At 31.3% G+C, this 23651-nt stretch overlaps 1 pseudogene; it reads left to right on the plus strand.

Annotated features, from left to right (window-relative positions):
- The first annotated feature begins 205 nt into the window (after positions 1-205).
- Positions 206-23651, plus strand: part of LOC144372747 (son of sevenless homolog 2-like) — a 40355-nt pseudogene continuing 16909 nt past the window's right edge.

Genomic DNA, 23651 nt, shown 5'->3' on the forward strand with positions numbered 1-23651 from the left:
TGACAGCCCCAGGAAAACAAGTCCGGGAGCCTGGGCACCCTGTTTCCTGCTCAGCTCCCACCCCATGGTCTGTAGGACATGATGAGGGCTCTGGGCTCTGTTCTGGGTGGATAGAAGGTATTGGAGGGTCTGGAGCAAAGGAGTGAGGCTGTTTGTATGGCATTTAGGAAGCAGCCCTGTGGCTGCTGTAGGGAATAAAGGGGAGATGCAAAAGCAACAGCCAGGGACTGCCAAACCCAACCTTGAATTTTTACAAAAGAAAGAAGATCATATGTTAAGATACACTTAATGAATCTAAAAAAAATTGTATAATCAGTATAAGAATTTAGGATTCTTTTGTAATTTTAGTACTTATGGCATTAGGAATTTTGAAATATAGTCTGTAGTACTTCACTTTCACAGTAATGAAAAAAAGTAAATGTTGTATATAAAATTTAGTATTTGGATGTTTAATTTTTTCTTTTGAAAGTCTGGGGATTTAACCCATAATTTGATGTATTCTAATAACTGTGTGCTTTACCACTGGATTACACCCTCACTCCAACTTAATATTTTTGTCACTTGATTTGAGATAGTTCTCACTTGAAGAAATTAGGAATTAGAACTGTGTAATCATTGAATAATCTTATATTCATTTTCTTTATTAGGGATCCTGTTTGCCCTTTTTATAATCATCAATTAAGAAGCAAGCACCTGGCCATCAAAAAAACGAAAGAAATTCAGAAAAACATAGATGGATGGGAAGGCAAAGATATTGGACAGTGCTGCAATGAATTTATAATTGACAAGAACTGGTGCTAAACATGAATGACATATTTTTCTCTTTGATGGCTTAATGATCAGCTGTAAACCTAATCATGGCCAGACCCCGCTTCCAGGTTATAGTAGTGCAGAATATAGATTAAAAGAAAAGTTTGTCATGAGGAAAGTACAAATCTGTGATAAGGAAGATACTTGTGAGTGCAGACATGCTTTTGAATTAGTATCCAAAGACAGCATAATATTTGCTGCTAATTCTGCAGAAGAGAAAAATAATTGGATGGCAACCATTATTTCTCTTCATTATCGTAGTACTCTAGATAGAATGCTAGATTCTGTTTTATTGAAAGAAGAAAATGATCAGCCACTGAGATTACCAAGTCCAGATGTGTATCGTTTTGTGGTAAAAGACTCTGAGGAAAACATTGTTTTTGAAGACAACTTGCAAAGTAGAAGTGGAATCCCCATTATTAAAGGAGGAACTGTGGTGAAATTAATTGAAAGGTTAACATATCATATGTATGCAGGTATGTGAAACTCATTGTGAGTACTTACCTAGGGCCTAATTCCCAAAAGCTTTTAAATGGTGTTCAAAGATAATGTATAAACCCATTTATCCATCATCCAACTTTAATAATTTTCAACTCATGTTTCATCTGTTTCATTACAGATTTAAATACCTACTCCCAGAATTATTTAGAAGATCTCAGGAAAAAAAAAATAAATTGCCTCCAGAATATTAAAATACTGCAGAATCAAAAGGGATAAATAGCTAATTAAATATTGTTAACTTGATTAGTTATTAAATAAGTGCTCATAAAATTTGCATATTAATGCAAATTTTAAAAATTTGAAAACAATCCTTATTTATCAAGAAAATACCACAGTTGGCAGGAAGAACCAAACTAAAAAGGAAGGGAAATATGCTATTTTGAATTAATTAAACTAAAAAATTGAACATGAAATATGTTTATGCTCTACTTTTTCAGATCCCAATTTTGTTCATACTTTTCTTACTACATATCGTTCGTTTTGTAAACCAGGAATTGCTAAGCTTACTGATTGAACAGTGAGAAAAATGTATATTTTACTTGCATTAATATTTTATAAAAAAATTAACTGTTCTGTACCTTGCAAAGTGCCTAGTAGCTGGTACCTACTCAGGTAGGTGTTGACATAATTTATTTGGCATTACATTAGATGTATTACCATACTTTTTAAGTAGTGTTTGCTGTTTGTAACATAGTTCTTTTCGGCTATTAGCAATATTCCAAGAGGTAATCTTAAATACCCAATTTAATACAGTTTTTGAAAATATTTTTTAGTTGTAGTTGGACACAATACCTTTATTTTATGTATTTATTTTTACGTGTTGTTGAGGATGGAACCTAGCACCTCACATGTGCTAGGCGAGCGCTCTACTGCTGAGCCACAATCCCAGCCCCTTAAAGACCCAATTTAGAGAGGAAAAAAAACCAACAATATAGTAAAATTTGTTCTGTTATTTAAGGAAATTTTCCACTTTTTGATTTTAAAACAAATTTGTTATGGAAAATTTCAAACATGTGCAAGAGTAGACAGAAAATATAATGAACCCATTTATCCATTATCTAACTTCAATAATTATCAATACATGTTTTATCTGCTTCCCTACAGATTTAAATATTCTACCCCCAGGATTATTTTGAAGTAGATCTCAGAAAACATATTTCGTCTGTAAATACTTCTATGTGTATCTCTGAAAGTTAAAAATTTTTATTTTAAATAAATCATGTATTATTATTAAGCCTAAAAAACAATTCCTTTATTAATATTTAAACATTTTTTGAATTGAAAAAAAAATTTTTTAACTGAATGTTTTTACTTAGTGATACTTTAAATGCTTTGTAGTTTAAAAAGAAGAACCTGGCTGGATGTCATGGAATGGGTCTATAATTCTGGTACTTGGGAGACTGAGGCAGAAGGATCATTTCAGACAGCCTGTGCAACATAATGAGATCCAATTTCAAAAAACAAAATGTACTAAAATACATATATACATACACAAATATGTATATGTATATACACACATGTATATGAATATGTACATATATAATCTGAACTACAAAATGATTTTTGTTTTACGTTTATAAACTTAACTAAAATTTTGTCTTGACCCCTATTTCCATTTTGTTCTATGAAATTAAACTTACAAGACTTAGTATAATATGTTCTGAAAATCTATTGTTCTATTTCTGTGTCCAAAATAAGGAAAGTATATTTGCTAGACTTACATTATAGCTATATTTCCTAACTTACATTATAGCTATATTTCCTCTGGTTAGTCAAGGTTTTTGGTTTTTTAATTTTGATTTTTTACCTTACCCACTTAGGTTATGTTCTTAATTTAAAAGTTCATCTTGGGCTTCCTTTTTGAATTTCATACTCACGTATTTAAGGAAATTGATTAGTCCGCTTTCATTTTATGATATAAATATTAAGGATAGATGGTTAGATAAGTCCTTTCTTTCACATTATGGTACTGGGGATTGAATACAGGGACTCGCAGAAGCTAGCTAGAGCTCTACCACTGAGCTACATGCTCAGTCTCTTTTATTTTATTTGAGACAGTCTCACTGAATTGTTGAGTTTGACTTTGAACTTGCAGTCCTCCTGCCTCAACTCCCTAGTAGTTGAGATTACAGGCATACACTAAATCTCCCAGCTCTTTATGATCTTTAAAGAAGTTATATTCCTGTGGATTCTTTTCTTGGATCTTTTCTTGGATCTTTTCCATGAACCCTTTGTTGGTTGATTAATGCTAATCATAAAAAACTTTTTATAAAGATTTGATATAAAATCTTAGGATCATATAGCTGAAGGCAATTTTTGTACTTGTGTAGTATGGAGTACTGCAGGGAAGGCTTAACAGTAATTGCACTTTCTACAAAGTGATAGGAAAGGGGATTCTTTGGTCAATTTTTTTGTTGTTGTATTTAAAATATCTTTCATTTATTTATGAACAAATTCCTGTACTTTTGGTTTTCTTCTTAGATTTGAAATTCCAGAGCCAGAACTCACTGAAGCAGACAAATTGGCAATAGAGAAAGGTGAGCAGGCAATCAGTGCAGACCTTAAAAGATTCCGAAAGGAATACGTCCAACCAGTACAACTTAGGTTTGACCTGAATATTACATTTCTTATGTGCCATTTTCAGTATATAGTTAACACAAAATTCTTAGCTCTTAATTAAATATAAATATTATTGTTAATTTTATGACAGTTAAATTTCCAAATTTCTTTCACTGTGAAGCTATTTTAAATAAATATCCTGAAGAAATTTATATAAGTATACCATGTTATTTACATCAGCTCTCTCTGACATGTGATATATTTACAGATCAAAATAAATGTGTGTTATTATAAGTAAAACTTACATATATAAGCTTGCTTACTGTCAGCTTTCCACTTTATTTCCCTTATGTCCCTTTGTAATGGTACTTGGTCCTTGTTTGTTTTTTTTATAATTTTTAATATTTATGGAAGTTCTACTGCTTTTTCTACTCTTTATCCTATGTAAAGTTACCTAAGGAATCATTGCAGTAATTTCTATAATAGATTTAATTATAGAGTTGCCAGTTAGGTACTTTCTGTGCTAGATATTACCCTAAGTGCTTTATCTTTTTTTAATCTCATCCTCAAAACACAATTTTTTTATGGTGCAACACAATGATTATTCTAACTTTGTATATGAAGAAATGGAAAACTTAGTATGATTAAGTAATTTGAACTTGGGTCATGTAAAGGGAGTGACAGGATGGGACCATATATGACCTATTGAGCCATTGTGTTTTTGTTTCACTAAGCATTAAAAACTGGAAGCTCCTTTAACCTTCTTATAATCCAAATGAAAACTAAAGTATTATCTACCCCTTATCATTGGATATTGAGTTATCATATTAACTATATATGATCTAAATATTTTTTCTAAATATTGTTTCCTTGATTACTGTTAACTAATAAATTATAGCTTTGAGCTGGATTTATTATTTTCCAGGATAATTACCATAAATAAATTCAATTTTAGAGGAATATTGGTGTTCCTAGCTATATGTCTTTTAGCCAAAACTTTTAACATGTCATTCTTTGTATAAGAAAATGAGATTTTTTACCCATTACATTAGCAAGAAAGAAGAATAATTTTTCTCAAGTAACTGTAATGCATTTGCACTAATCTACTCAAATGAGGCATACATTTATGAGGTCCCTATTATAGGGCAGACAGGAAATAAGATCTTAGATCTCAGTCATGTGAATTCTTTAAATGTTTATATCTAAGCATGTTCTCAGTTGTATACTTGTCGACTTATGGTGAATACAAAAATAATAGACTGTCATGATATGGTTCCATAATATTATGATTTTATTGGGGTAAAAATATACATGAAATAGTTATACATTATACTACTTTGAATAGTTCAATGGCTCACAAAAATATACCCCTATAAAACTTCAGGAATAGCTAAGATTAGACTCCAGTAGTTAGGGAAGACATCTTAGAAGAGGTAAAATCTGAGATTGTCCCGAAGGGATGTGTAGAATTTAGATATGCAGAAAGGTGATTGAAGGTATGGAGGGTACCTAGAAGTAGTATGAACAAAGGTTAAAAGACAGGATTGAGAATGGTGTGCAGAGGAAATAGGTAAGGAAATTGAACTTAGAGGAATGAAGACATTGTATTGTAAGTTGTAATAGAGGAGATTAACTATATTGGGGTAGAGTTGAAGATGGCTTTGAAATTCAAGCCAGTTTGTTAAACTTTTTCTGTGAGCATTGAAGGAATTTTAGTAAAATGTAAGCTAATATATTTTATTTAGCAATTTATTCTGACATTTTAAAAAAGAGAAAAATTGAGAGAATTTCATAGTGAACAATGATAAATCCACCAGATCAACTGTTAACATTTTATTTTACTTGCTTTTATCACATATTTTTATTTTTCATTTTTCACTCAGTTCATTAATCACCTAATCTCTTGAATGTGTTTCAAAATACACTATTTCTTAAATGCTTCAACTTATATATCAATAACATTTCAGTATTTATTATTCATTTGTTCTAAAATGTTCATAACATGAAATACACACATTTTAAGTGTACTTTGGTTAAATTTTAATGTCTTTGTAATTCAAACTCCTTTCAAGATACAGAATGATAGAACACAACCCAGAAAGTTCCCTTGTGCTCCTTCTAGTCAATTTTTGTTGCTACTGCCCAAAGGCAGTATTCTGATTTATCCTGCTATTGACTCTTTTACTTGTCTTAGAATTTTGTATAAATTGATTTTTACACTTTTTTGGTTTTGTTTTGAGGAAAAGGAGAGAGAAGTTTTATTGCTTTGCTAGCAAAAAGGAAACACAGGGGACTCCAGTCCCAGAGGCTTTGATTCTGCTAATCAGGGGGAACAAGGGTTTTTAAAGAACCATTCAAAGGCTACATTCCTTGTTCTCTGTTCAGGAGTTGTAATTCACTTGTTAATTTAGAAGATAATAATTTCTGAGATCTTTTGGTGCCATCCCCAAGTCTGAATTACTTCATTCCTGTTGTGGGTGTGACTCTGACTAGTATGGGAAAGAAAGGTATGGATTCTATAACTTTCATGCCTGACTCAACATGCTTTTGAGGTTCATCCATGTTGCTTGAATCAATGTTTTTTTAAATTTTATTACTAAGATAGTTATTTCCTTATATGAATACACCACAGTTCATGTATTTTTTCCCATTGAAGGATACCTGGGCATTTTTTCCAGTCTTTGATTATGAGTAAATTTGCTATGAACTTTATCTTAGAAGTCTTATTGTGAATGTGGGTGTGGGTGGGTGTGTGTATTTCTTTTTTTCCCACTTGGGTAAATAACTCAGAGTAGAATAGCTAGGACATAATGTAGATGTGTGTTTTCTTTTAAAAAGAAACTGTCAAAACTTCTTCTGAACATTCTCACCAGCAATATATGAGCATTCCATTGCTGCATATCTTCACCATTGTTTAGTGATGTTATTCTTCATACCTTAGCCATACTGTTGGGTGTATAGTGGTATCTCATTGTGGTTTTAATTTGTTCTTCCCTATTGACTAATGATGTTGAGAACATTTTACTGTCTCTTATTGGCTAGTCATTCTTCATCTTTGAAGAATAGGTTTGACTCATGTCTATCATTTGTTGAGTTATCTTTTTATTACTAAGTTGTATCGAGTAGGACTGGATATAGTCCTTTGTCAGAAAAAGGTTTTGTAAATATTTTCTCCCAGATTGTGGTTTGCCTGTTAGTTTTCTTAATGATACTTTGATGAGATGAAGTTTTTAAGTTTGATGAAGTCTGATTAGACTTTTTTCTTTTATCTGATCGTAATTTTAAAATTACATCAATACTATAGAAACTAGAAAGAAAATATAAGCAGAACTGTTTGAACTGATATAAGTGGAAATTAGAAGCTAACAATTTATGATCTTTTGATATATTTTCTAAGCTCCTGAACTTACCAGACCATAATGACTTAACGTTGTTTTAATATAAATAGCATGATGAAGACTGGTAATTAAATGTACTTGCATAGTCTGAGAGAAATATAGTTGTCTGTGGTAGGGAAATAAAAATCTAACCTGCAAATGGCCATTTGTTTAAGTAAGGAAGAAAAGTAATATTATTAGGATGTCTCTGGTAGAGAGCATTTTATATTTGTATAGATAATTAAATACTTGCAAGATCAGGAGTAATCATTTTTGTGATATGCAAAACAAAATCACTCTCTTGACAAAAATATTTTTGTCTTTTAAAATGAAATAAGGTTATAGGCATATTTGTAGGTTACAGGGAAATTTGATGATAGCATTTGAATTTATTTATTTATTTATTTATTTGGGGGGGGTACTGGGAATTGAACAGAGGGGTGCTTTACCAATGAGCTACATACCCAGTCCTATTTATTTATTTATTTATTTATTTATTATTTTGAGACAGGGTCTCACTCAGTTGCTTAGGGCCTTGCTAAATTGCTTAGTCTAGCCTTGAAGTTCAGTCTTCCTCCTGTAGTCTCCCAAGTCACTAGGATTATAGACATGTGCAACGACACTAGGCTAGCACTTGAATTTAGAACCAAATACAATAAATCTTAGTTAATTTTCCATTTTATATGAAAAATACATTAAAAATTTACAGCTTAAAATACTTTTTCAATTTAAAAACTTAAAATAGCTTTTCTATTATAGAGCATGTATTTTCTATATATGAATAAATAAAAGACACTTTTCCTTAACATTAATTGGTGATTAAGCACAGAAACCATAATCTTTATACAAATACATATTTTAAAGTATAACTTTTATGTTTATTTTTATTTTTTTGCAGTACTGGGGATTGAACCCAGGGGCACTTTGCCACTGAGCTACATCCTCAGCTCTTTATTTTTTATTTTGAGATAGGGTCTCACTAAGTTGCCCAGTCTGGCTTTGAACTTGCAATCCTCCTGCCTCGGTCTCCCAAGTAGCTGGGATTACAGGTGTTAGCCACCACTCCTGGCTAAAGTATAATTTAAAAATAATGTACAGTTTGGAGATTGATTTTCTTTTTCTTATTGAAGCACTTAAGGTATTCAATAAAAATGGAGACTCTAAGTATTATATTGATTGTTGCATATAAAACTATCGCCATGGCATTAGAAAAATGAAAGAAGTATAATGAAGAAGTATAGAAGTAAAAAATGTATAATTGAAGATTTCACTAAAATGTGATTCTTTTATTTTACCAGGATTTTAAATGTATTTCACCATTGGGTTGAACACCATTTTTATGACTTTGAAAGAGATGTGGAATTGCTTAAAAGACTGGAATCCTTCATTTCAAGTGTAAGATGTATATTATTTAAAGTTTTGATTGGCTCTTATGTTGCATTTGAGCTTATATTCAAAATTGTATGACTAAGAATGTAAATTGCTTTCCATTTTTAAAAAGCTGAAATAACATTTGGAATGATCTTTATAAACTCCAGTAAGCTCACATATATTTAGAACCATATAAAGTCTTAGAACCTTGTCTTCTCATATTTTTATTTGTCTGTGATGCTGAGGATCAAACCAAGGCCCTTGCACGTGCTAGGCAAGTGCTATACCATTGAGTTATACTCTTAACCCCCTTTTAAGTTTTTTTTTTAATTTATTTTTTAGGTGTAAATGAACACAACACAACGCCTTTATTTCTATGTGGTGCTGAGGATCGAACCTGGGTCCCGCCGGTGCTAGGCGAGCGCTCTACCACTGAGCCACAATCCTAGCCCCCCCTTTTAAGTTTTTAAGGAGAATATTGCTTTTAAAAATGTCAAAAGTCCTTTTTAATAAATTAAAGCTATTTAATTTTATGTCCCCTCAAGTTTGCCATTTGTTTCCATTAAATAAATAATATATATATATATAATTTTATGCTTTTTGTTGTTGTTGTTTTGGTACTGGGGATTAAACTCAGGGGCAGGGCACTTGACTACTGAGCCTAATTCCCAGCCCTTTGTTTATATTTTATTTAGAAACAGGGTCTCGCTGAGTTGCTTAGGGTCTTGCTAAGTTGCTGAGGCTTGACTTTGAACTCATGATCCTCCTGCCTCAGCCTCCCCAGCCACTGGGATTATAGGTGTGCATCACCACACCCAGCAATTTTATGCTTTTTTATTCTCCTTAATCTGGTACTTTAATTTTAGATGATTATCAGCTTTTTAAAATAATATTTCCTCTCTTAGAAACATATTCCAGAGGAATACATTTTTTAAAAATATTGTTTTTTTAGTTTTAGGTGGACATATATCTTTATTTTACATTTATGTGGTGCTAAGATCAAATCCAGCACCTGCGATGCTGAGGATCAAACCAAGGCCCTTGCACGTGCTACCTCTGAGCCACAACCCCAGCCCCCAGAGGAATACATTTTTGTGTCTAAAAGATAGGAATTTCCAACTTGAAGTTTCAAACATAGCCTATGTGATAAAATTCCAGGCTATAATATGTGTCATCAAACATATGTTAAATTAAGAACATTTGTGTTTTATCTAACAGTATAAGATATTGGCTAAGAATCCTATTAAAGTATTCTTGGCAAGTATTCATGTAAAAACATTGATCTTGCTGGGCACAGTGGCACAAGCCTATAATTCCAGCACCTTGGGAGGTTGAAGCAGGAGGATCAAAAATCAGCCTCAGTAACTTGGCAAGTCTCCAAGTAACTTAAGAAGACCCTGTCTCAAAATAAAATATAAAAAGAGAAGAGCTGGGGATGAAGTTCAGTGGTTAAGTGCTCCTGGGTTCAGTCCCCAATACTAAAACAAACAAAAACATCAATCTCTATGTCTCTGGTTTTCAGAAAATAGGGGGGATAGAGAAACATGGCAGATGATACCACAGGGGTACAGTTGGCAAGACAGACTTGAGAATCACCACAATACAAGCAATTCCATTTCTTCAACAAATAAATTGCAAGCAAAAATGAGACATAAAGGGAGAACCTGTAGTCCTAAGGAAACTTAGGACATATGGACTAAATATAATTAAGTAAATGTTATTTATGTCCTTTTAAAACAAATTAACTATAAGAAAAATATTTAAGAGATAGAAATTTGAATATTAACCAAGTATTTGAAGATTTTAAGATCTCACTTTTTGACAAAGAAATTTAGCAGCTCAATTCAAAATAGCTAAGCTATGGAACCGACCTAGGTGCCCTTCAAAAGATGAATGGATAAAGAAAATGTGGTGTATATACACAATGGAGTATTACTCAGCCATAAAGAAGAATGAAAGTATGGCATTTGCCAGTAAATGGATGGAACTGGAGATCATTATGCTAAGTGAAATAAGCCAAAAAATCAAAGGCCAAATGTTCTCTCTTATATGTGGATGCCAACACACAATAACAGGGATGGAGAATAAAAGTTCATTTGATTAGATAAAGGGGAATGAAGGAGAGGGAGTGGAGATGGGAATAGGAAACAAAGTTGAATGAATCAGACATAACTTTCTTATGTTCATATATGAATGAATACATGACCAGTGTAACTCCACCTCATGTACAACCACAAGAATGGGAAGTTATATTCCATCTAGTATGTCAAAATATATTCTGTTATGTATAACTAAAAACAAATTTTAAAAAAGAAAAAAATAATTCATTTTTTATATGTCATAATGACCTAATGATTATTTTAAAAAGACTTAAATATAGACAAAATGATATTATTTTTGAATTTGTTTAAAGAATAACTAGAGCTGGGTATAATGGTGTATGCCTATAATACCAGCAACTCAGGAGACTGAGACAGGAGAATCACAAGTTCAAGACTAGCCTTAACAATTTAGTGAGATCCTCAACAACTTAGCAAGACCCTGTCTGAAAATGAAAAACAAAAAAGGACTGGAGATGTAGTGCAGTGAGAAAACATCCATGGGTTCAGTTCTTAGTACCAAAAAACAAACAACAGAGTGAAGAAATGGCATGATTTGGGTTAGATGAAGCAAAAATTTGCCATAAGATGATAATTGTTGAAGTTAAGTGAACGTTAAAAATTATATGAAGATCTACAGTTATGTCTGTCAAGTAAAAGACATTCTAATTATGTGTTTTTTCTAGGGAAAGCTATGAAGAAATGGGTAGAGTCAATTGCTAAGATCATCAAGAGGAAGAAGCAAGCTCAGGCAAATGGAATAAGCCATAATATTACCTTTGAAAGTCCACCTCCACCAATTGAATGGCATATCAGTAAACCAGGGCAGTTTGAAACATTTGATCTTATGACACTTCACCCAATAGAAATTGCTAGCTAACACTTTTGGAATATTATCTCTACAGGTAGGTAATTGTTATTTCTTGGTCTATTTTCAAAAACCTTGAGCATACCTCTTACCTATTTTTTAAACATTTTGCTACATATCATGACAGCTTAAAAATATCTCATCTATTTTCCTGGGTTTGGAGGGAAGCTCATAGCAGTTTTAATCACAGTATGTCCTGTAGGTAAGTCTTCTAACATGTTGCTATATAGACCTAGATTAAGGATGAGCAATCCTTCACAAGAGGAATGGTAGGAAGACTAATGCACTACAATAGTAACAACTATTCAACAGTAAGCCCCTGCCACTATCATTCCATTAAAATCTTTTCTGTATCCAGGAGCCCTCATTTGAAATATAAATATCTAGAGAAGTTATCCTAATGATAAGCAGCCATGTAATGAGTGCTCATGTATAACAAAAACATTACAAATGAAATTGAAATTCTATAATTCTCCCTAATTCATTGCTCTCCTTTCCCCGCAAGAAATAACAACTACCAACCAACAATAAAAAAAACTACCCAGAATTTGATGCTTACTCTGTTTGTCTCTCTCTCTATATACACACACACATTTTCCTAAATAATATTTAGTATTGGCTTGTACATTTTAAACATACTTATTCTGCATCATGTTTTTACTTATATTCTTTTTGATATCTGTTAAAGTCCATGAATATAGTTCTAGTTCACTTATTTTAGCCATTCTATGAGTATTCCACAGTTTATTCAGTCTCTTATTGGTGAACTGGTAGATTGTTTGGCGTTTTACCTTCTGTAAATAGTGCTTCAGTGAACAGTCTTGTGAATGAGTTCTTGTAACTTTCTGTAAGTGTTTACATAGGAATGTACTTAGCAATAGAATTGTTGGGTCAGCTAGTATGTATATCTTTAGTAATGGAAGATCCTGCTGAATTGTTTTACAAAGTGATTGTATCAATTTTTACTTGCATATTGGAGTTGGAGATTATTTTATCATTTCTTACCAATTTGATATTATTAAGGTTTTGTGGCTTTGGCAATAATAAAATGGAATTTTATTGCAGTTTTTTTTTCCTGAGAGAAAATATTTTTTCATGTTTGTCATTATCTGTTTTTAAATTAAGTTTAGCAGATCTTTAAATAATCTTGATACTAATCCTTTATAGATAGATTAGGTTGTACTGATTTTTTAAAATTTATTTCTAGGAAAGTCCAGCCTTCTGAACTTGTAGGGAGTGTGTGGACCAAAGAAGATAAAGAGATAAATTCTCAAAATTTATTAAAAATGATTCGCCATACCAGAAACCTCACCCTGTGGTTTGAAAAGTAAGTTTTGTTTATTCTTTATTATTGCTTCTTAATCATCATCATAATAAATCCTATTTAAGCTTGAATTCTGGCTCTAAAGAAGTTTCTTATTTCTTAAGTTAGGTGGAGAAACTTTTCTAAGCCATGGATTTTTTTTGTTGTTGTTATTAGATGCATTGTGGAAGCAGAAAATTTTGAAGAACGGGTGGCAGTACTAAGTAGAATTATAGAAATTCTGCAAGTTTTTCAAGACTTGAATAATTTCAGTGGCGTACTGGAGATAGTCAGTGCAGTAAATTCAGTGTCAGTGTACAGACTAGACCATACCTTTGAGGTAAGTTTTAGGCTTAAATATTTCATCCTTTTGGGGAAAGATAAAATTAATATCAAAGAGATTGCTCCTACTGCCTGTCTTTTTGGTACCAGGGATTGAACTTAGGGGCACTCAACTACTGAACAACACCCCCAGCCCTTTATATTTTTTATTTTGAGACAGGGTCTCATTAAGTTGCTTACACCCTCATTAAGTTCCTGAGGCTCGCCTCAAACTTCTGATTCTCCTGCCTCACCCTCCCAAGTACCTAGGATTACAACCACTCCTGGCTTGAATTTATCTTTGAATGAATCCATATTTTCCACTTAAATATAGAAATTTAAAGATATTTTTAAAAATATATCAATATATACTAGTAAGTTTAGGATTTGTCAAAGAATATAGGACCTGAACCTCTTTTTAATGTGCTTAACCTAAATATAATAAAGTTTCACATGAATTTCTTCAATGGCACTTTGATAGTCTCCCATAAATGACAAATGATATTAAATATAATCACACAAATAACTTTTTTAAAAATTTATTTGTTCTAATCAATTATACATGACAGCAGAATGTTCTTTGATTCATTGTACACAAATGTAGCACAATTTTTTATTTCTGGTTGTACACAGAGTAGGATCACACCATTCGTGCAATCATACATGTACCTAGGGTAATGATGATCATCTCATTCTACCATCTTTTCTATTCCCATGCCCCTTCCCCTTTGGCCAATCCAAACTTCCTCCACTCAACCCATCCCCCTGTCCCCATTATGGATTAGTGTCCACTTATCAAAGTAAACAATCGACCTTTGGTTTGGGGGATTGGCTTACTTCGATTAGCATGGTATTCTCTAACTCCATGCATTTACCTGCAAATGCCATAATTTTATTCTCTTTTACTGCTGAGTAATATTCCATTGTGTATATATACCACAGTTTCTTGATCCATTCATCTATTGAAGGGCATCTAGTTTGGTTCTACAGTTTAGCTGTTGTGAATTGTGGTGCTATAAACATTGATGTGGCTTTGTCCCAATAGTATGCTGTTTTTAAGTCCTTTGGGAATAGACCGAGGAGTGGGATAGCTGTGTCAAAATGGTGATTCCATTCTAAGTTTTCTGAGGAATCTCCATACTGTTTTCCAGATTGGCTGTACCAATTGCAGTCCTACCAGCAATGTATGAATGTGCCTTTTCCTCTACATTTTCGCCAACACTAATTTTTGCATGTTTTCTTGATAACTACTCTTCTGACTAGAGTGAAATGAAATCCTAGAGTTGTTTTAATTTGCATTTCTCTGATTATTAGAGATGTTGAACGTTTTTTCATGTTTGTTGATAGATTGTGTATCTTCCTCTGAGAAGTGTCACCTTTAGAAATAGTCAAAAAAAATAATATGGAAAGAACCCTTTCTAAAATTTTATCTTTTAAATTATAAAATAATGTGTTTAGTGTATAGAAAGATTTTATGTCTTTTAATAACAAAATTGAGATTATATTGTAAGTAGATTTTTGTAGCCTACATATTTTTCTCTTTAACACTTTTTTTTAGTTTGTTGTCAAAAACAAGATTGTTAATGCCTACATAGTTTTCTGTCTCACACATAAACCATAATTTATTCCATCATTCTGTTGTGGAACAATTAAGTTATTTTGGATTTTATTGTTGTGACAAATAATTTATCATGGACCACCCATATGTAGATGTATTTTTAAGAATATTATTATTTCCTGGGGCTGGGGATATGGCTCAAGTGGTAGCGCAATCGCCTGGCATGCGCAGGACATTGGATTCGATCCTCAGCACCACATAAAAATAAAAAAAAGATGTTGTGTCCACCGAAAACTAAAAAAAAATAATAATATTAAAACACTCTCTCTCTCTCTCTCTCTCTCTCTCTCTCTCTCTCTCTCTCTTTAAAAAAAAGAATATGATTATTTCTTTAGAAGTTTCTAAAGATGGTACTTTTGCCAAGTGTTTTCTAGCAAAAAATATGATAAATGGTTCTGGGTATTACTGTATTGAAAACTTTAAAGACTTTATCAGCCAAAAATAAAAATTCTCATTTTAAACTTGTGTTTTTAAAAAGTGGTGAGATGTTAGCTATTTTCAAATGCATTTATTGGCTACTAGTGATATTGGATATTTTAAAATGTATTTATTGGTCACTTTTATTTTTCTTTATGATTTATTTAATTCATGTCTTCTTTCATTTTTTGGATGTTTGCATTTTTACTTATGCACTTTTTAATATATTAAAGATATGAAGACAGTCAAACTATATCTTTTCAGTGTCTCTTTATTTTGACTGCTTTTTAATTTAAACATTTTTATACTGCCTTGATATATAGACTCATAAATCAATCCAAATTTATGGGGTCTTCCTGTGTTTTTACTATGAAAGACTTTTTCTAAGTGAAAGCTAACAAGGTAAAAACTCAACTATATTAATATTGCCTTTGGGAATATAAATTTGTAAAACCTTTGTGGAAAGCAACCCAGCAATGTATGTTAAAATTTAAAGTACACATACTCTCAGACCCAGAATATTAAATAAATAAAATCCTAAAGAAATAAAAGCACCACAGTATAAAGTTATATGTATGAAGATATAGTTATTTTAGCATTATTTTAGTAGCAGAAAACTAGAAATATTCTTCTTTCCATCATCAGAAGAATGATTAAATACATTATCTTATACCTATAACATGGAATATTGTTCTAAGAAAAAAATGATGTCATTTTTGTACATTATCTTGCAAGAATATATGTGATATTTGTGGGGAAAAAATCATAAGGAAGTTCTGAATGACTATAGTGCGATTCCATATTAGTACAACAAAACAGAACAAACCCTAAACCTCTAAGTGGAGTTGCATGAATATTAAGAATAGTGTGGAAAAATATGTCTTTCTTCATTAATTCTTTTAGTGGGTTGTGATTGGCGGGAGAAGAAGAAAAAATATTTTTATGTTTGAATTTTTCTATTTGGGTATTCGCATTTTATTTACTTATGAACTTTATATATTAAAGAAATTAACTATCTGTTCAGATTAATTATTTCAACTCAGATATTGAAAAACTCTGAGGCACTTTATTCATTTTACAGGCTAAGCATTCATTTTAAAAACTATTGGACAACAGTATTTCTTTTTTTCTTTTTTTTGAGAGAGAGAGAGAGAGAGAGATAATTTTTAATATTTATTCATTTTATTTTATAGTTCTCGGTGGACACAACATCTTTTGTTGGTATGTGGTGCTGAGGATCGAACCCGGGCTGCATGCATGCCAGGCGAGCACTCTACTGCTTGAGCCACATCCCCAGCCTGACAGTATTTCTATAATTATATATAAGGTATAAAGAATAAAAATATCTGTGTACCTAGCATTCAGTTTAAGAGCCCCTCCATTCTTTCACTGAAATGAATCTTAGGCTTTTAATTCTCTTGCTTTTATCTAACCTATATTGTTTTATTTTGCATGTTTCTTAATTTTATAATTCTTCAATGACTCTTAGCACTGTATTCCTAAGATTGATCCATGTTGTTTATAGCTATAGTTCATTCTTTTTCATAACTATATCATAATTATAGAAATCAGTTTACCAAAATTTAATCATTTTTTTAATTAGTTAATAATCATTTGGAATTGTTATGAACAATATAGCTGTTAACATTCTTTATATATATCCTGATATACCCAAATATATTACTATAAAAGTAGAATTTAGGATATAGATGTCTTCAACTTTACTAGATAATGCCAAGTTGTTCTCTCAAGTAATTGTACCAATTCACACTCCCATCAGAAATGTATGAAATCCAGTTATTTTATATTCTCATCAATACTTGATATTTTCAGGCCTTTATCTTTTCCATTATTGTGGTTTTGTTTTATATTTTCCTGATTTTTAATGAGTTTGAACCTCTATTTGGTTCTTTGTTCTTCTTGTGGAAAATTTTTAACTTTAAATTGTTATATACAAATGCTCTTATATTCTGGATTCTAAAATATCATCATTTATCTTTTCCCAGATAAAAGCTCCCCTTTTCATTTTTTTGTGGTGTGTTTTGATGAACAAGAATTCTTAATGTAGTCAAATTTACTTATTTTTTCTTTGTTATTTATGCTTTTGTTCTCCACTTTAATTTCCCCCCCATTATCCTAATGTTTTATCTTTCTCATTAAATCCTTACTCTAGGTGGAAATGAGTTTTGAATATGGGGTGAGGTTGGAATATTATTTCATTTTTTTAAAAAAAATTTAGTTGTAAATGGACCTTTATTTTATTTATTTGTATGCAGTGCTGAGAATTGAACCCACTGCCTCACATATGCTAGGCAAGTACTCTACCACTGAGCCACAACCCCTACTATTACATTTTTTTCCATAAGGCTACCCAGTTGTTTGCATTCATTTATTGTTAATTCATTTTTCCCCATTGACCTATAATATCAGCTGTCATAAATTTAGTATCCTTATGTGTAGTCCTGTTTCTGGTCTTTTTATATTTTTTTCTATTTTTAGTTGTAGATGTATGTGGTGCTGAGGATCAAACCCAGTACCTCAAATGTGCTAGGCAAGTGCTCTGCCACTGGGCTACAACCCCAGCCTACTTGTATACTAATTCTTGAAAAGAAAGTATAGCAGATCTTTTAGCAATCTTTCAAGGTTGACTTGGTCTTAGCCCTTTATTTTCATATATAAATTTTAGAATAATTTTAAGCTTCATTTTTAAAAATTGGATTTTATTATTATTATTGGTACTGAGGATTGAACCAGGGGGCATTTTACCACTGAGTCACATTTGTAGCCCTTTTTATTTTAAGACAGGGTCTTGCTTTGTAGCTGAGGATCTTGCTAAATTGCTGAGGCTGAATTTGCAGTCTTTCTGTCTCAGCCTCCTGTGTTGTTGGGATTACAGGCATGTGCCACCATTGCCAAGTTGAAAATTGGAACTGTAATAGGAGTTGCATTAGATCTGTAAAATCAATTAGTGCCAATTTACAGTCATGAGTCTTCCCAACTGGGAACATGGTATATCTCTCCATTTATTTACCCATTTAATACTGTCTTATGGTTTTCTTGATAGAGACTTCATACTTTTTTTGTTAGATTTATGTTAGACTTTTTAAAAAAATTATTTTCCTTATTGATGAAAGATTTTCATATCTAGTTGATTTTTGACACAGCAACATTAGTAAATTCTCTTATTAACACTTCGCAGATAGAGTTTTGGAGTTTCCTTGCGGATAGTCATAATCTCTGTAAATAGTGACGTTTTTCTTTCTTTTTTTTTTTCCTTTTCTTTGCAATTCCTAGTTATTTATTTTGTTTCTTGTCCCTTTTAGCTAGGACTTTTGGATAGATTTGAATAAAAGCTATGGTGCACTCTTTCTTCATAATTTAAAGGAAATATATTGAATGGTTCTCAAGTATAATGTTTGCTCTTATCAAGTTATAAACTAACATCTAGTAAGAAAATCTAACAATGAAATTTAAAAAGAAATTCCTATGTTTATTACATTAACTAAATTTGTTAATGCTTTCTTACCCTCCTGTAGTCATCTCTTTACCAAAACTCCACCCTTTTCCCCAAAAGACCTTTCAGTGGAAAAGTACTTAAATGCTGAACAATTATGATTCTCGCTTCCTACATCTAAGACTTGAAACTCTGGCTAATCAAAATTATGACTATCAAGGTCCTGAGGATGAAATTTTTGATTGCTTAATCTTCTAATTTGTTTTAGAAAAATTTAAGGTTTTAGATTTTATATTATAGATAAAAAGAGGAAAAATCACTTTAGGCAAATGCCCAAAGGATTACCTCTCTTATTTTAATTTTTTAAAATATTTAATATCAAATTTTTGCAAAATTTTATAATTTCTAAATTTCTGTATCCATACATTTGATTGAACTATAAACGGAGATTATGCTCATTTTATATGTTTTTAAGGCATTACAGGAAAGAAAATGGAAAATTTTAGATGAAGCTGTGGAATTAAGTCAAGATCACTTTTAAAAATACCTAGTAAAACTGAAGTCAATCAATCCACCTTGTGTGCCTTTTTTTGGTAAGTTACTAAAGATGGATATTGTATTTTGAGGCAAAATGTGTTATAGTCCAAAGAGGCCAGTCTTTAGAGGTCAGTTGTTCATATTTTATATTACCTTGTCTATTTTCATCTGTATTGATAAATAAAACTTAAAACTCTATTATTTATTTTCCTGTAAAATGCAAGTTATAATACTTACCTCATGGAGTTGTAAGAATTAAAAATATTTTATCTATACAACCTAATACAAATTCTATCAGAACAGGCACTCAGAGAGTGGTAACTATTGTTTTTATCTATTTATGTCATATCTACAGTGTTCGTTTTCTCTTTATTAAAGGCTTTTAAGTGATTTGTTAAAACTCAGAATTGGAACAACTTTGAACAAATCATATTATTGTGTGCATGTACAAACATGTAACAACTAATTCCACTATTATGTATAATTTTAATATACTAATAAAAAGTAAACTCAGAATTGTTATATATTAGGCAAAGTTTTATAAAGTGAACTTTTCTTAAATACATTTATGCATTGCTTAATGACAAGGACATATTCTGAGAAATGCATCAGTAGGCAGCAATTCTGTTCTGCAAACAGTGTATTCACACAATTCTAGATGGTATAAATCAATTACTCAACATTGCCTGATTTGTTTTGTTTTGCTTTGCAATGGGGTCTTGCTATGTATCCCAGGCAGGTCTCAAATTCCTGGGTCAAGCAATCCTCTTGCTTCAGCCTTCTGAGTAGCTGGAACTTTAGGTGTGTGCCTCTGCTTTGAATGTGATCTCTTGATGCATTCAACATAGATGATACATGTGAGGCTGCTGGTGGCATAATATGGAATACTGTTTTGTAGTAAACGTTTTTGTTGTAAAGTAATGATAAAAAGTGTAGTATAGTAAATGCATAAACCAGTAACAGTTATTTATTACTATTATCAAGTATTAAGTACTGTTCATAGACAAACATGCTATACTTTTCTGACAGGTCTGTTTATGAAGGCTTGAAAAATGTGTTATGTTGGCATCATGACAGCTACATCTCTAGGCAATGAGAATTTTTCAGTTCTATTATAATCTTACGGGACCACTGTCGTATATGTGGTGTGTTTTATGTGCTATACTTTAATATGGTGGGCAGCAACAGTGTGTTTGTTTACAACAGCATCACCACAAACACTTGAGTAGCATATTGTACTATAATGTTACAGCAGTTTTTCAGCTTAATTCTAGTCTCTGTGTGTGTGTGTGTGTGTGTATGTGTGTGTGTGTGTGTATGTGTGTGCGCACGCGCATGGGCACACACACATTCATGCTGGGGATTTAACCCAGGGCATCTCACATGCTAAGCACCTGTTCTTATCACTAGGCTATATTCCTAGCCCCTCCATTCTAGCCTTATAGATCATTTTTATATAAATATAATAATGTGATGTATGACTAAACTGTTGAAATTGTATAATTTATTTAAATCAAGGTTTTCCAACCTCACACTATTGGCATATGAATCAAATAAATGAGTAAATGTCATGTGCTTGTAGGATGATTAGTAGCCTCCAAGTTTCCTGTTTACTATATGCTGGTAACACCTACATCATGATAACCAGAAATGTCTCCAGATATTTCCAATACACTCTTAGGAACAAAATTATCAATTGATAACTACTAATTTAAATATATTAGTAATTATTCGAAAAAGGAGATTAAAGTTTCTATTGTGAAAGATTAAAATATAATTGGTTTTTAAATCTAAATCATGGGCTCTGAGAAAACAATTTAAGTCTGAACTTTTATTAATCAGCAGTGCTTATGATATTGATGATCACTTAAAGATTATTGAAAATAAATATTTAAAATCAAGCATTATTACAGAGGTAATAAGACCATACTCAATAAAAATTTGAAAGTGTTGTAATGTGAAAATAAATAAATAAAATAAAATAAAATCAAGCATTAAAAATTTTGGTTCGATTTAAAACATAATTTAGACTTTATAAACACGGTTTAGGAAAGCTCAATTTGCTATTTCTTAGACTAGTAGCCTTTATTTTCTTTTTATTTTAAATTTTTTCTATGTTAAAAAAATTAATGGAGAATTAATCATAACCATAAAGTCTATCAGAGCCTTGCCTTATCAACATTATGGAGTGGAATTGCTAGTAAGTCTTTTAGTTTTACAAGATTGTTTTCCCAAATGATTGATTAAATGACCAATTTTAAAATAAATTTTCTTTAAATATTTTTTTCACTAGGAATATATTTAACAAATATTCTGAAGACTGAAGAAGGGAATAATGATTTTTTAAAAAAGAAAGGGAAAGATTTGAACAATTTCAGTAAGAGGAGAAAAGTGGCAGAAATTACTGGAGAAATTCAGCAATATCAGAATCAGCCTTATTGTTTACAAATAGAACCAGAAATGAGGGTAAATATTTTTTTTTCTTGTCTTTAAAAGGGAATGTGTTAAGTACTCGGTGATCTCTACAAAATACCATAATCACATATCATGCTGTTTATTTTGCTTTGTAAAAAAAATGAGTTAATAATTGGTAGTTAACAATGTTAAATATTATACCTACACTATCTGCAGTTATTTATACGAAGTGCTTTCTCTTGAAAATATTACTTCTTTGTTGAGTTGGTTCAAGCAACACTTCCAAAAAAGCGAATGGCAAAGTTGAACAAAAGAAGTTTTTCTGATGTCCATGCAGTAAAAATCCACTACTAATTTCATCATTGATGGATAACCATTTTAAATATTTTATGTGAGCCAGTATAACATTAAACAACTTATCTTCTCAGAAGATGACTATGCTTAAGTAGGAGAAGAGTTTGGAAGAGTGGTATATATGCATAGCACAAAAGGGCTTTAATATTCTATCAACTGATGTTCTATTTTGAACAATGGTGTATAATACTGATACTGTGATATCATAAGTGTGCATTTTCTGGCTTTCCTACAGGTATACTTTAATTCACTGGGAACATACATTCTTGCTAATATTTTGGTAGTGGAAATCACATGATGAACCCTCTTAGAAACATTATGCTTAGTGTATTCTATGTCTTTGTCTCATTTTAAGTTGAGCATTATAGGAATGCATTATTTTAGTTTTAACTCTGCCAATATATCTATCTAGTGACCTGTTGCTATTTCTGTCTTTATTGAAATTTTTGTCCTAAGAAAGTTAGGATTGTACTTTTTTCCTAACAGGGGAAAAAATGTGGGATGCCATCTAAATTAGAGTGCATTATGATACCACGTTTATATTAAATGAACTTAATATATCATATGTATTTGAAATTGAGAACATATTGTAATTTAACTTTTCATGTTAAAAATTATGCTACATTCTTAAAAGAATCTACAAATTGGGCATATTGAATGAAAATAGCCACTATCATTTCTACCTTCCTGAATTATGAGATAGTTACTATTCAGTTCAAATACTCTACAGTCCCAGTTCCCAGTTCAAATACTCTACAGTCCTTAGAAAGAATGACCTAAAGCATACCATTAATTAAAATGCAGACATATAACTGTTTTAAAGTAAATAGTAATTTTTGTTGCCTATTTCATTGAGCCCACCCTCTCTATGTGGATCTTCAGAAGGCTAATAAGAAAATGTGTTCTTAAAGTCAGATTAGAGTTCACAATATATTTTTTTCCACAGAAATAATTTTACATTGTCATTGGGTATACTTGAAATAATACTTTAAGCATTTGTATCTCAGTAGCATATATGCCAATAGGTTTTTTTGTTCTGATCTAGGTTTCTTACCATCATTTAAAGCATTTTGGAGAAGGGGAATGCCTCTTTATGATTGAATCAAAGTACATTTAAAATATATACAAACTAAGCTATTCATTTTACAAACCAACATTAATCAAACAAAATCGTATTTTTAAGTTAGAACAAATGATGAGAAAATTAAAAATAAAGCTTTCTAAAAGTTTTTAAATTACTGTTGGCTAGTGTAATATAAGTTAGCTAACTTGAGTATAAAAAATAATTGTTTCTGTTAGAGGAGTGATATACTTTTCAAGTTCATTTTGCCTCTTACAAAAGCCAAACCCAATAAATATCTTTTACTTGCTTCTAAACACTCAAAAATGAAATAAAGCTAAATCCAGAAATTTGCATCTAAGGAATTTTCAAAGATAACCATAGAATTATGTAGAAAAATATTTGCACCAGGAGTTAATAATTATTATTATAGCAAAGAATTAAAAGGCTTTTATCTGGATAACTGCCTATATAAGGATTAGTGAAATGAATTCTGGAACATGTCTGATAAAATTCCATAGACTTAAAATTTGTACTTTATAAGATAAGTAAACCACATGGGAACAACTTGACTATAAACTTTTAAA

Source organism: Ictidomys tridecemlineatus, unplaced genomic scaffold, assembly GCF_052094955.1.
Source record: "Ictidomys tridecemlineatus isolate mIctTri1 unplaced genomic scaffold, mIctTri1.hap1 Scaffold_155, whole genome shotgun sequence".
NCBI classification, from domain to species: domain Eukaryota; kingdom Metazoa; phylum Chordata; class Mammalia; order Rodentia; family Sciuridae; genus Ictidomys; species Ictidomys tridecemlineatus.